The 10,746-nt window shown below is 40.0% G+C and overlaps 1 pseudogene; it reads right to left on the reverse strand.

The window, feature by feature from the left end:
* Window positions 1-487: 487 nt before the first annotated feature.
* LOC113054850 (GTPase IMAP family member 8-like) lies at window positions 488-10,537 on the reverse strand (annotated as a pseudogene).
* Window positions 10,538-10,746: the final 209 nt, after the last annotated feature.

The following is a 10,746-nucleotide window of genomic DNA, read 5'->3' on the forward strand; positions in this document are numbered from 1 at the left end:
CTGTTTCTAACATGGCTGTTTCTAATGCAGTGCTGCCCGAGGGCCTGAAGATCTGATTCTCACCCTCGTCCCTTGTGCAGAGAGTCTTTTGATGATATTATGTACTGCAAATGATGAGATATTCAAAGTCTTCACAATTTTATTTTGTGTAATCTTGTTGCACAACTTGTGGATGCAGTTTTTCACAAATTGGTGAACCTTAGCCCATCTATACGTCTGAGAGACTCTTTTTATGCCCACACTTATGTTACTGACTTGTTGCCAATTAACCTAATTAGTTGTTAAATGTTCCTCCAGCTGTTTCTTTTTTAGAAACACTAACTCTTCCAGTTTTTCTTGCCCCGTCCCTGCTTTGAGATGTGTTTGCAGCAATCAAATTCAAAATTGCCTTTTCCCCTTAAAATGGTACAGTTCCTCAGTCTAAACATTGGTTATGTTTTCTATGTTCTATTGTGAATAAACTTAGGGTTTATGAGATTTGCAAATCACTGCATTCCTTTTTTATTAACATTTGTGACCCTGTCTGTGAAATGCAGGCTAAAGTCTCAAACTCTAACTATGAGATAGCAAGCATCAAAGTTTGATTTCAACCATTCTTTTCTCTATGATTTCAATCTGTAAGAGGCATGATTTTATGTAGACAACAGTAAAACACAAAGATTAACTTTAACTGGGTCTTCATAGGCAGAGTCACATTTTGCACAGCGTCCCATTCAACTCATTCTTCAGTTAGCTGTTGAGTTTGACATTTAGACCGTATGCTGGTAATCCAGCACACAAGGTCTTCAAAAGAACCAATAAAACTTCCAGTGGCTGCTCCGATAAACCCTCCGAACTGTCTCCAGTCACGAGCTCGTTTTGCACTGTGTGGTAGTTGTTCTTCAGCTTTTTTTAAAGCTTCAGCTACTTCTCTTTCCAGTTTTATGAGATATTCACACTCTGCTTGTTCTCGTGCTTCACGTTGAATCTTCTCCTTAAGTTTTTGTTTTTCTTTCTCGTGCTTTTCTTCTAAGTATTTTATGAAGTTCTGTTGTTGTTCTCCCAAAGCCTTTTCTTTTCTTTTATTTTCTTCTTCAAATAGTTTCTGGTTCTCCTCCAGTTTTCTCTGTAGCTCTTTCTGTAGATTTTCGTCTGTTTCTTTCTTGATCTCTTCTTCTCTCTTTTTGAATTCTTCCTCACTTTTTCTCAATTCTTCCTGCATTTCTTGTCTTTCTCTCTGATTTTCTTTCTTCATTTCTTCTATTTCTGCTTCATACTTGGCTCTCAGATCTTCTTCTTTTCTCTTGATCTCTTCTTCTCGCTCTTTCATGATTCTCTTTTGGTCTTCTCTGATGTTCTTCTCCACCTGCTGGAACATCTCATTGGTGTAGAAACTCCCTCCATTTGCTGCCACCATACAGTCAATCTTATCCAGCAGCTCAGAAAGCTGCGCCTGATCTTTAGAGTCTTTGTTATTGAACACATGGTATCTGTGACCACACTGTTTGATGAGGTACTGTAAGCTATCATCACCTTCAATAAAATCTTTAATCCTTGTTCCTCTAAGATCATCTCCTCTGGTGAAGAGCACCATGGTGTACATTCTGGATTTGTCTCCAAACATCTCCTGGATCAACTTGACTGCATCTTTCTCCTCTTGAGTGAATCGTCCCAGTTGAATCACCAGCAGAAACACATGTGGTCCAGGAGCTGCCATTGAGACGCACTTCACAATCTCTTTCCTGGTCTCCACATTATCGACTCCAGTATCAAACAGGCCTGGAGTGTCGATCACAGTTATCCGTCTTCTGTTGAATTCTGAGGATTCTTTCTCACACTCTCTGGTCACAGAGCGTGAAGTCAGTTTCGATATAAAAGCTTCTCTTCTCAGTATCGTGTTTCCCGTTGCACTTTTCCCAACACCCGTCTTTCCCAGAAGCACAATCCTCAAAGCAACATAATTGTGTGATAGACCTGGAAACAGAAAGAGAAGAACAATTACTGATGTGAAACACAAAAGAAAAATCTAATCACATTTACTATAGAGTTTGACTCCTAACCCTAAGGTCGCGGGTTTGAGTCTAGGGACAGCAATACCATGAATTAGGTGCCCTTGAGCAAGGCTCCGAACCCCCAACTTCTCCCCGGCGCCACAGCATAAATGATGCCCACTGCTCCGGGTGTGTGTTCACGATGTTTGTGTGTTCACTGCTCTGTGTGTGCACTTTGGATGGATTAAATGCAGAGCATGAATTCTGAGTATGGGTCACCATACTTGGTTGTATGTCACGTTACTCACTCACCAGATGACATTGCACCCCAAATCATCACAGACTGTGGAAACTTAATACTGGACTTCAAGCAGCTTGGGCTATGAGCTTCTCCACCCTTTCTGCAGACTCTAGGACCTTGGTTTCCAAATGAAATACAAAACTTGCTCTCATCTGAAAAGAGGATTTGGACCACTGGGCAACAGTCCAGTTCTTATCCTCCTTAGCCCAGGTGTCTGTGGTTCAGCAAATTCCTTAACACGTCTGTGTGAGGTGGCTCTTGATGCCTTGACCCCAGCCTCAGTTCATTCCTTGTCAAGTTCAATCAAATTCTTGGATCAAATTTGCTTGACAATCCTCATAAGCTGTGGTTCTCTTGTTCATTGTTGCTATATTTCCACTCAACTTTCTGTTAACATGCTTGGACACAGCACTCTGTGAACAGCCAGCTTCTTTGGCAATGAATGTTTGTGGCTTACCCTCCTTGTGAAGGGTGTCAATGATTGTCTTCTAGACAACTGTCAGATCAGTCTTCCCCATGATTGTGTAGCCTAGTAAACCAAACTGAGAGACCATTTTGAAGGCTCAGGAAACCTTTGTATGTTTTTTTGAGTTGATTAACTGATTGGCATGTCACCATATTCTAATTTGTTGAGGTAGTGAATTGGTGGGTTTTTGTTAAATCTGAGGCAAAATCATCACAATTAAAAGAACCAAAGACTTCAGTCAATGTGCTCTGAATTTAATACACTAGTTTCACAATTTGAGTTGAATTAATGCAATAAAACATTTCCACGACATTCTAATTTATTGAGATGCACTTGAACAAAAGCACTGGTTTGTACAAAAACACTTTTACAGTTTCCTTTCATAGGTCACTTCGATGCTGCGGTGACGTCACTGTATGGAACACCTTTTGTGTGAAGAATGTTTGAAGCCCTGTACCATCCCACCAATTTTCATTGGCCAAATATTATATCCCTGGTTGCCGTGCGCTATTTCTCTTTGATTTAATTTCCTTCAGCAAATTTTCGGTGCCCAAGGAAATCATCTCACGTTCTCAGCGAAATTATACCAGCAGTGTTCAACTCCTCTCCGCGGAAGCGATGGGTCAACGAAAGTTAAGGAGCATGTAACAGTTTTATCAAGGAGAGGGGGGAGGGCACTCATGAGAGGTAAGTTTAGCAGCCTCTCTGCATGTTCTGTGTGATAGCCTGCGGCTCGGGTGTATAACATTTCTTTAGGTTGGCTTGGGTGCGATGTGTGCAGCTTGAACTATGAGGACAGTGCTGCACTGGAGTTTTCCATTTCGCTGTGTGTGATAAATCAGTAGAATTGCTTTTAACCCTCTGCACAACTAGTCTGTTGACTCCTTGAATATTTACGAAATGCATGGACACAGTTCTGGCCCCATTGCAGCACCAGGGCATTCATGCATTAAATTACTTGGATGATTGGCTGGTGTTCACACAATCATAGACTCAAACACACTCTCATTGGGATCTTGTGCTGAATCAGATAAGCAGCCTGGGTTTACGTACAAATTTCCAGAGAGGTGATTTAATCCCCTCTCAGTGGATAACCTTTTTGGGAATAGACTTGGACTATCGTGCACAGACAGCAAGATTGTCTCTCCCATGCGTTCAGTCTCTCACGTCATGCCTACGCCACTTCAAAGCAGGTCGCTCAGTATGGTGAGTTTGAGCCTCAGACTTTGGGTCTAATGGCAGCAGCATCCCCTGTAATCCATCTGGGCTTACTTCACATGCGCCCATTTCAAAAGTGGTGGAAGAAAAGCTGAAGGATTTTACCCTGTTGTTTCCCACATTGAACGATTTCGGTGACACGGAGGTGTATTATGACAATAAAACTTTGGAAATCAACAAAATTCCCTTGGACTGGAGTTCGATTGGGGGATTTTTTTTTGTCAATGATGCCCAGCTCACGAAGTCTGGATGGAGACAACACGGCTGGCATATAAACAAATTGAAGATGCTGGTGGTTTTTCTAGGTCTCCAAAAAATATTTTAATGGCTGATCGTCCATCATGTGTTAATCAGGCACTACAAGATACAGGCCTCCTGTGCAGGCTAGCGAAGAATATTCTTCTTTGGTCTCAGAACAGATTTCTGTTGATCCGAGTGGTTCATGTCCCCGGGCACTTGAACATCGGCGTGATTTGTTCTCGAGACAGAGCCTGGAGGAAGGGGAATGGAGGTTGCAACCCCAAATGGTGTTTGAAGAAGCAGAAGTGGACTTATTCACATCAAGCACGACTAGGTAATGCTCACTATGGTTCTCCCTATGCCCTCCATCGCCCCTGGGCTTGGACGCGCTAGCACACAATTGGCCCAGGACCAGCTTATATGCTTTTCCTCAAATTCTACTAATTCCAGCGGTGCTATCCAGAATACGGCTGGACAAAGTCGAGCAGCTGCTGTTGGTGGCTCTGTTGTGGCCCACTCAGCCGTGGTTTGCTAGTGGGCTCTCCGTAGAGATTCCCCTCAGACAGGACTTACTGTCGCTAGCATGGGGAATGATTTCGCACCCGAGGCCAGACCTATGGAAGCTAGTGGGCGTGGCCTCTGAGTGGTGTGAGTTAATATGTCCCGGTCTCTCAATTGGAACTACCGAGACTATAATAAATTCTAGAGCAGCTTCTACGAGATGCTTATATGTCTTCAAATGAAAACGGTTTACTGCCCGGTGTGAAATTTGTAACATTGATCCAGTTTACTGCCCTGTGGCTTCAGTACTGGAGTTTATTCAAGACCGTTTTTCAGATGGAGTAACACCAGCCACCAGACTTTTCTTCATTTGGCTTTATCCTCCCTCAAGACAGTTGGGGATTTACAGGCTCTTTTGTTTTCGCCCTCATGCATGGACTTTCACTTCCAGCAAGTAGTCTTGGAGTCTTTCTCCCCTGCAGAGGTGAGTCTGACCAGCTGTTCATCTGTTTTGAACAAGAAAATAGAGGCCGTGGTGTCACAAAGCAACGCATGTCCCATTGGCTGGTGGAAGCTATATCTTTAGCCTATGAGACGCGCGGGCTCGCTTCGCCCTTGGGTATTAGAGCTCATTCCACCAGAGCAGTGGCTTCATCGCAAGCTTTTCTCAGTGGATGCTCAATAGATGATATTTGTGATGTGGCAGGATGGTCCCCACTGAGCATTTTTGTAAAGTTTATAGTCTTGTAGTGAGGACGGCTCACGGCTCCTGGATTCACTCCGCTTGAGCAGATGCTTTCCTTCGATCTCAGCTATCTCAGGTACGTCAGGAGTGATGGTATAGGGTTCACGTACGGTTACGTCACCGCAGCATTGAAGTGACCTATGAAAGGGAACATCTCGGTTACGTATGTAACCACAGTTCCCTGAATAGGGAAAGAGATGCTGTGGTCCCGGCCATTCCGTACCTTGATAGCGTTTCCTCAGTTCATGAAATCAGAGTGAAATAGCATGCAGCACCCAGGTATACTATGCGTACGCATGCGTAGGGCGGTGCCAAGCTCTATTTGGCCAATGAAATTGGCGGGATGGTACAGGGCTTCGTACATTAATCACACCAAAGGTATTCCCATACGGAATACGTCACCGCATCATCTCGTTCCGTATTCAGGGAACTGTGGTCACATACGTAACCTAGATTTTTTCTGTTATTCTTCTAGTTATATTCACAGAAAACAGTTACTTGCATATTACAAAATTAGGTAGATGTATAGAACATTTTAATTCACATGATATTCATAAACTGAATAAAAACAAAGCAATGCACATCATTTATTCATCTTTCTGTAGAAGTAGAGGTTTTTTTTTTCAAAGTAGAGAATTTTTCAAAGTGATGTGAATTAAAACAAACTTCCCAGGAAGACCTGATAACATAATGTCAAACTCATACCTGCTGTTGACTGAGGTTTAATCATAGATCTTCTCAGTTCTTCTATTTCAGCTCTGTGTTTGTTTCTCTCCAGTTCTACTCGAGCCTGAAGGTACATGAAGGTTGTGTAACAGCTTCCTTCATTCTCTTGTACAATGTTCTTCACATCCTGCAGTAGATCTGGAATCCGTGACCTGTTCTCCAAAACAAACTGACGACCTTCAAATGACTGAAGACACATCTGAGTAGATGAAATACTAAGTAGACTACTTTTGCTACTAAAAAGTTTATGAAACATGTTCTTCTCTTGTATTATGAGAACCATGAGGTGTTTTTTGATCCTCGAGCTGAATATCCTCTGGATCTCCTCCATTTCTGCTTTGTCTTCATCAGTCAGTGGAGCATCAGGAACAATGAGGAGGAAAACATGAACTCCAGGATCACAGAGAGACACACAGTTGAGAGTCTGACGCATCACTTCCTCTTCTGAGAGACGAGTCAGAGCTGGAAGCTTCACCAGATTCATCAGATGAGCATGAAGCTCCACGTCTCTCCTCACACACTCTTCTCTTTCAGGTGCAAGGGGGAAAGAAACTGCTTTTTTCCTCTTATGAGATTTGATACGGAGGCCTTCAGTCTTCCATCACTTCCACACAACACAACACACAGCTTCTGTTTCCTGCTCACATTTACACTTCCTTTAACAAAAACACCAAAAAAAGGTTACTGCAACATTTTCAGATACGTTATATTAATGTTACAGCAGTTAAAAAACTTGCTTGGTTCATAAACTTACTCTTTGCTTGATCACGCTGATGTCTCATATCTGGAGTACTAACTGTAATAAATGAGTGACACATTAATAGAACAAATCTCATAGTCTCAAACCTATGATGCTGCCTACAATTACTATATTTAACCTTTTTCACTGTGCATGTATTATGAAACATTGCAATGCATACGATTCAGTATGCAATGCTGCATCATAATTGAATCCGTTGTCCATTACAGCATATCATATGAGCATCTTTAATCACATTTAAATTACTGAGAAAGATATATTTATATGAACTGCTTCTCAATTAAACAATCAATCAGACCCTGATAAAGAAACCTGGTGTTTCTGAATCCACTGGAGAGTTTTGAGTAGCTCTGTTCTATCATGCACAACTAAATCAATCAAATGGCTATACATAAAATGACTTGGCCTGAATTATACAGCTATATACTGTAGTCTAAGCATAAATCTCAATACTACTAACAATATTATGACAGAATCACTGTTTTTGGCAACTAACCCAAAACTAGTATTCAGCAACATGGTGCTGACTGTGTGTGTCTCTGTGATACTTACACAACGATAATTTTGGTATATTTTGAAGATATCCTTTGGCTTCCTTTTTCTGTATATGAGTGTCTTGGATTGTTCCATTATCGTCTTCATCCGAATCTTCCTCTTCGGTTTGGAGTGAAACAAAAGATCTGCTGTGATCTTCATCGACTGACGATCCTTCTGCATCATAATACAGATACTCTTCACTGCTCTCTCCGAGGATCTTCTCTAATCGCTGCAGTATTACAGAGCTCCATTCCTCGTTTCTATGATCTAGCTGCAGATGTCCTCCTCCACATTCAGCAGTTAATCGTTGAATGAATTCATTAGCTTTCGTCTCTTCATCAGTCGTGATCACGATAGAGCGTTTAATAGCCTCTTCACTGAATCTGTCCAGCATATGTTTCACGCTTCTCAGGTCCTCCTCGGTGAAGTCTTTATACTGCAGTATGATTATGAACACATGAGGTCCTGGATCAGACAGAAACACACACTCTCTCACTGTCTGTGTGATCTGATGATCTGAGATGTTCGTCTGGAGCAGCTGAGGACTGTTGATGATCATCAAGTGTCTGTCCTTCAGTCTTCCTCCGACTCTCTCTACAACATCTGGAGCAGCTTCACTGTCAAACACTGCTCGTCCTAAGATGAAGTTTCCTACGAGACTGTTTTCTGATACGCTCTTTCCCAGAAGAACAATCCTCAGAGGAGTCACATCACTCACTGAAACACACAAAACATGCGAGAGAAGGAATCCACAAATAGTCCTATCCTACTGGAGAATTATGTTTATATGTATGGGTTCTTAGACTATGGGCACTTTTATATTCTTTGGTCATATTTTTACAAGTATATTTCTTTGTCAAACTGACAATAAAACCACCTTATAAACTTCAACAATGAAAATACAGTTTAAAAATATGACTTATCTGCAACTATTAATGTACCTAAATTAAGCACTCCCAAAAAAAAAAAAAGAAGACCACTATCATTATTACTTTTTATACAAAATATAGCTGTCGCACAATATTGGTGCCATTTATGGAAATGTTCAGTGACATCAGAGCATATGTTGGAAATGGAGGGAATTTAAATTTTCCTCAACAACAGATGAAGAAAAATCTGTGTAACTATTGATTGATCAGTTAATATATTTATTGTGCGTCATTTCCAAACATGCTGTACCTTCAAGGGTGTTTTCCAAAAAGCTAAACATTTTAAGTTAAATAAGACTATTTTGCATACATGAAACGCTAAGTGTAAATTCAAAGCTAATCAGTGAAGCTATCTTCCATTTTTTTCACCAAAAAACTACAGATATGTCATTTCCACCACACTGCCCTCTGTGCTGGAAATGACATTTATGGTTACAAAGTACAACTGATATGGATTGCAATAGTAGATATATATTATGTTTAATATATAATATATTACAGAACTTCTTTATATTTATATATGATATTTTTATTTCTAAATTATATACAATTTATATTAATTGATTTCCTTTTTATCTATTTTCAAGATGCCACCTAAGACAACAAAATAAAAGCTGACCCCATGAAATATGAAGAGAGACTTAAAAGAGACGGAGAGAAATTAAAGATAAAGTATTTCTTAACGCAGTTGTAGATCTGGCAAACGTCCTAATCTCAACACACACACACACACACACACACACACACACACACGTGCAAACATACAAACAATCACGCATTCAAGATGATCATAATGTTCCACATCTCTGTATAAATGATACAGTTTCAGGTGTTCTTTACAGTTACTCTTTACAGAAGATGAGTGTTCATTTAAGAGACCAATGAGAACATTTCAGTATCAAACTCTCACAATTATATAGCCTCATAATTATCTCACAATGGTGACATTTTGATGCATCATTTATTACTTATATTTTTGCCTTGCCATTAGTTGTGTCAGTTATTTAAAATGTGCACTGTAACGTATCATCTGTGAGACAATCTGTGTTTCTCTACATTCATGTTAATTCATTGTCTTTCCATCACCACACACATAAAAAAAAAAAAAATAATAATTAAAGTTCTCATCACACATTAAAAAATGTATCCACAATTTATGGGATCATGCTCTACTTAATATAAAAATGTAAGTTATTTAATTTCTAATAAGCTTTTACCCAAACCAATATGAAAATTCAGTGTGACAGATGTACAGTTCAGCATTTGGTCCTTAGGGCAGTTAATTTATCTCATTGACAAATGTATAATTATTGTAACTAAAACAAAACTAGTTAGAATTATTATTATTTTTTAATAATGAGAGCTGTATATCGAGCTGATGCAGTGGAAATGACATTTGTTCATTGCAGGTTGGAAAAAAAATACAAATATTAACAATTCCTCTTGTAATCTAAGTTTGTCCTCTTACAGACCTTAAAACTAGACAAAATATTTAAACTTATGAGACTGTTGTGACTTTTGAAGTTGAAGAAACGCCAATATATTTGTGTGTGTGTGTGTGTGTGTGTGTGTGTGTGTGTGTGTGTGTGTGTGTGTGTTTTTAATTAATAATTAATCTCCACAAATATAAAGATATAAAGACTTACTGTTAGGAGGAGGAAGCTCAATGCTCCCTCTGCTGCGAGCAAGATCATGTGCAGCAATCACTGAAACAAAAGTCTGACGTTACAATCTCCACAATCACACGCTGAAAATAACTTTGAACGATTTCTACAATCAGCAACATTGTCATGAGCGCGAGTTTGTACAAGTGATCGCATTAGTTTTCAGTGTTATGGCACTATGACAACAACAAAAAAACAACATGCCTAAAAATAGAATTAGTCAATGTTGTTGTTATTCCATACACGGATTTCTGTCGCTGTATGAAGAGTTTGTGTAGAATCTGACCAAATTAAACTAACACAGCTCGACGGAAAAACAAGGTTTAGTTGATTACGAGAGATCATCTATTCTCAGTAAGGGTTAATTCTGTTGGTTAACTGAAGCGGCATGTTAGTGCAGGTCTCTGGTTAGTTAAATCCAGATCTTACACGCGCTGTGAGCCATTATAACAGCAACTCCGTTAGTTTCTAAAGCGAGAGTCAGTCACGTGACGATCAAAGGCTCTCACCGACGCCCTCCTGTGGAGACTTCATCACGCGCACCGCTTCAGACAGAGTTCATGTTCTCTGAATATACACAGAGCATCAGTTAAAGGACAACTAACGTTTAGGATTTGGGTTCTCTCTTAAGAAATCAAGGTATTTCATTTGAAATGATTCACCAATGGTATACAATCTCCACTAAACAT

The sequence above is a fragment of the Carassius auratus genome, chromosome 3, assembly GCF_003368295.1.
Source record: "Carassius auratus strain Wakin chromosome 3, ASM336829v1, whole genome shotgun sequence".
Lineage (NCBI taxonomy): Eukaryota > Metazoa > Chordata > Actinopteri > Cypriniformes > Cyprinidae > Carassius > Carassius auratus.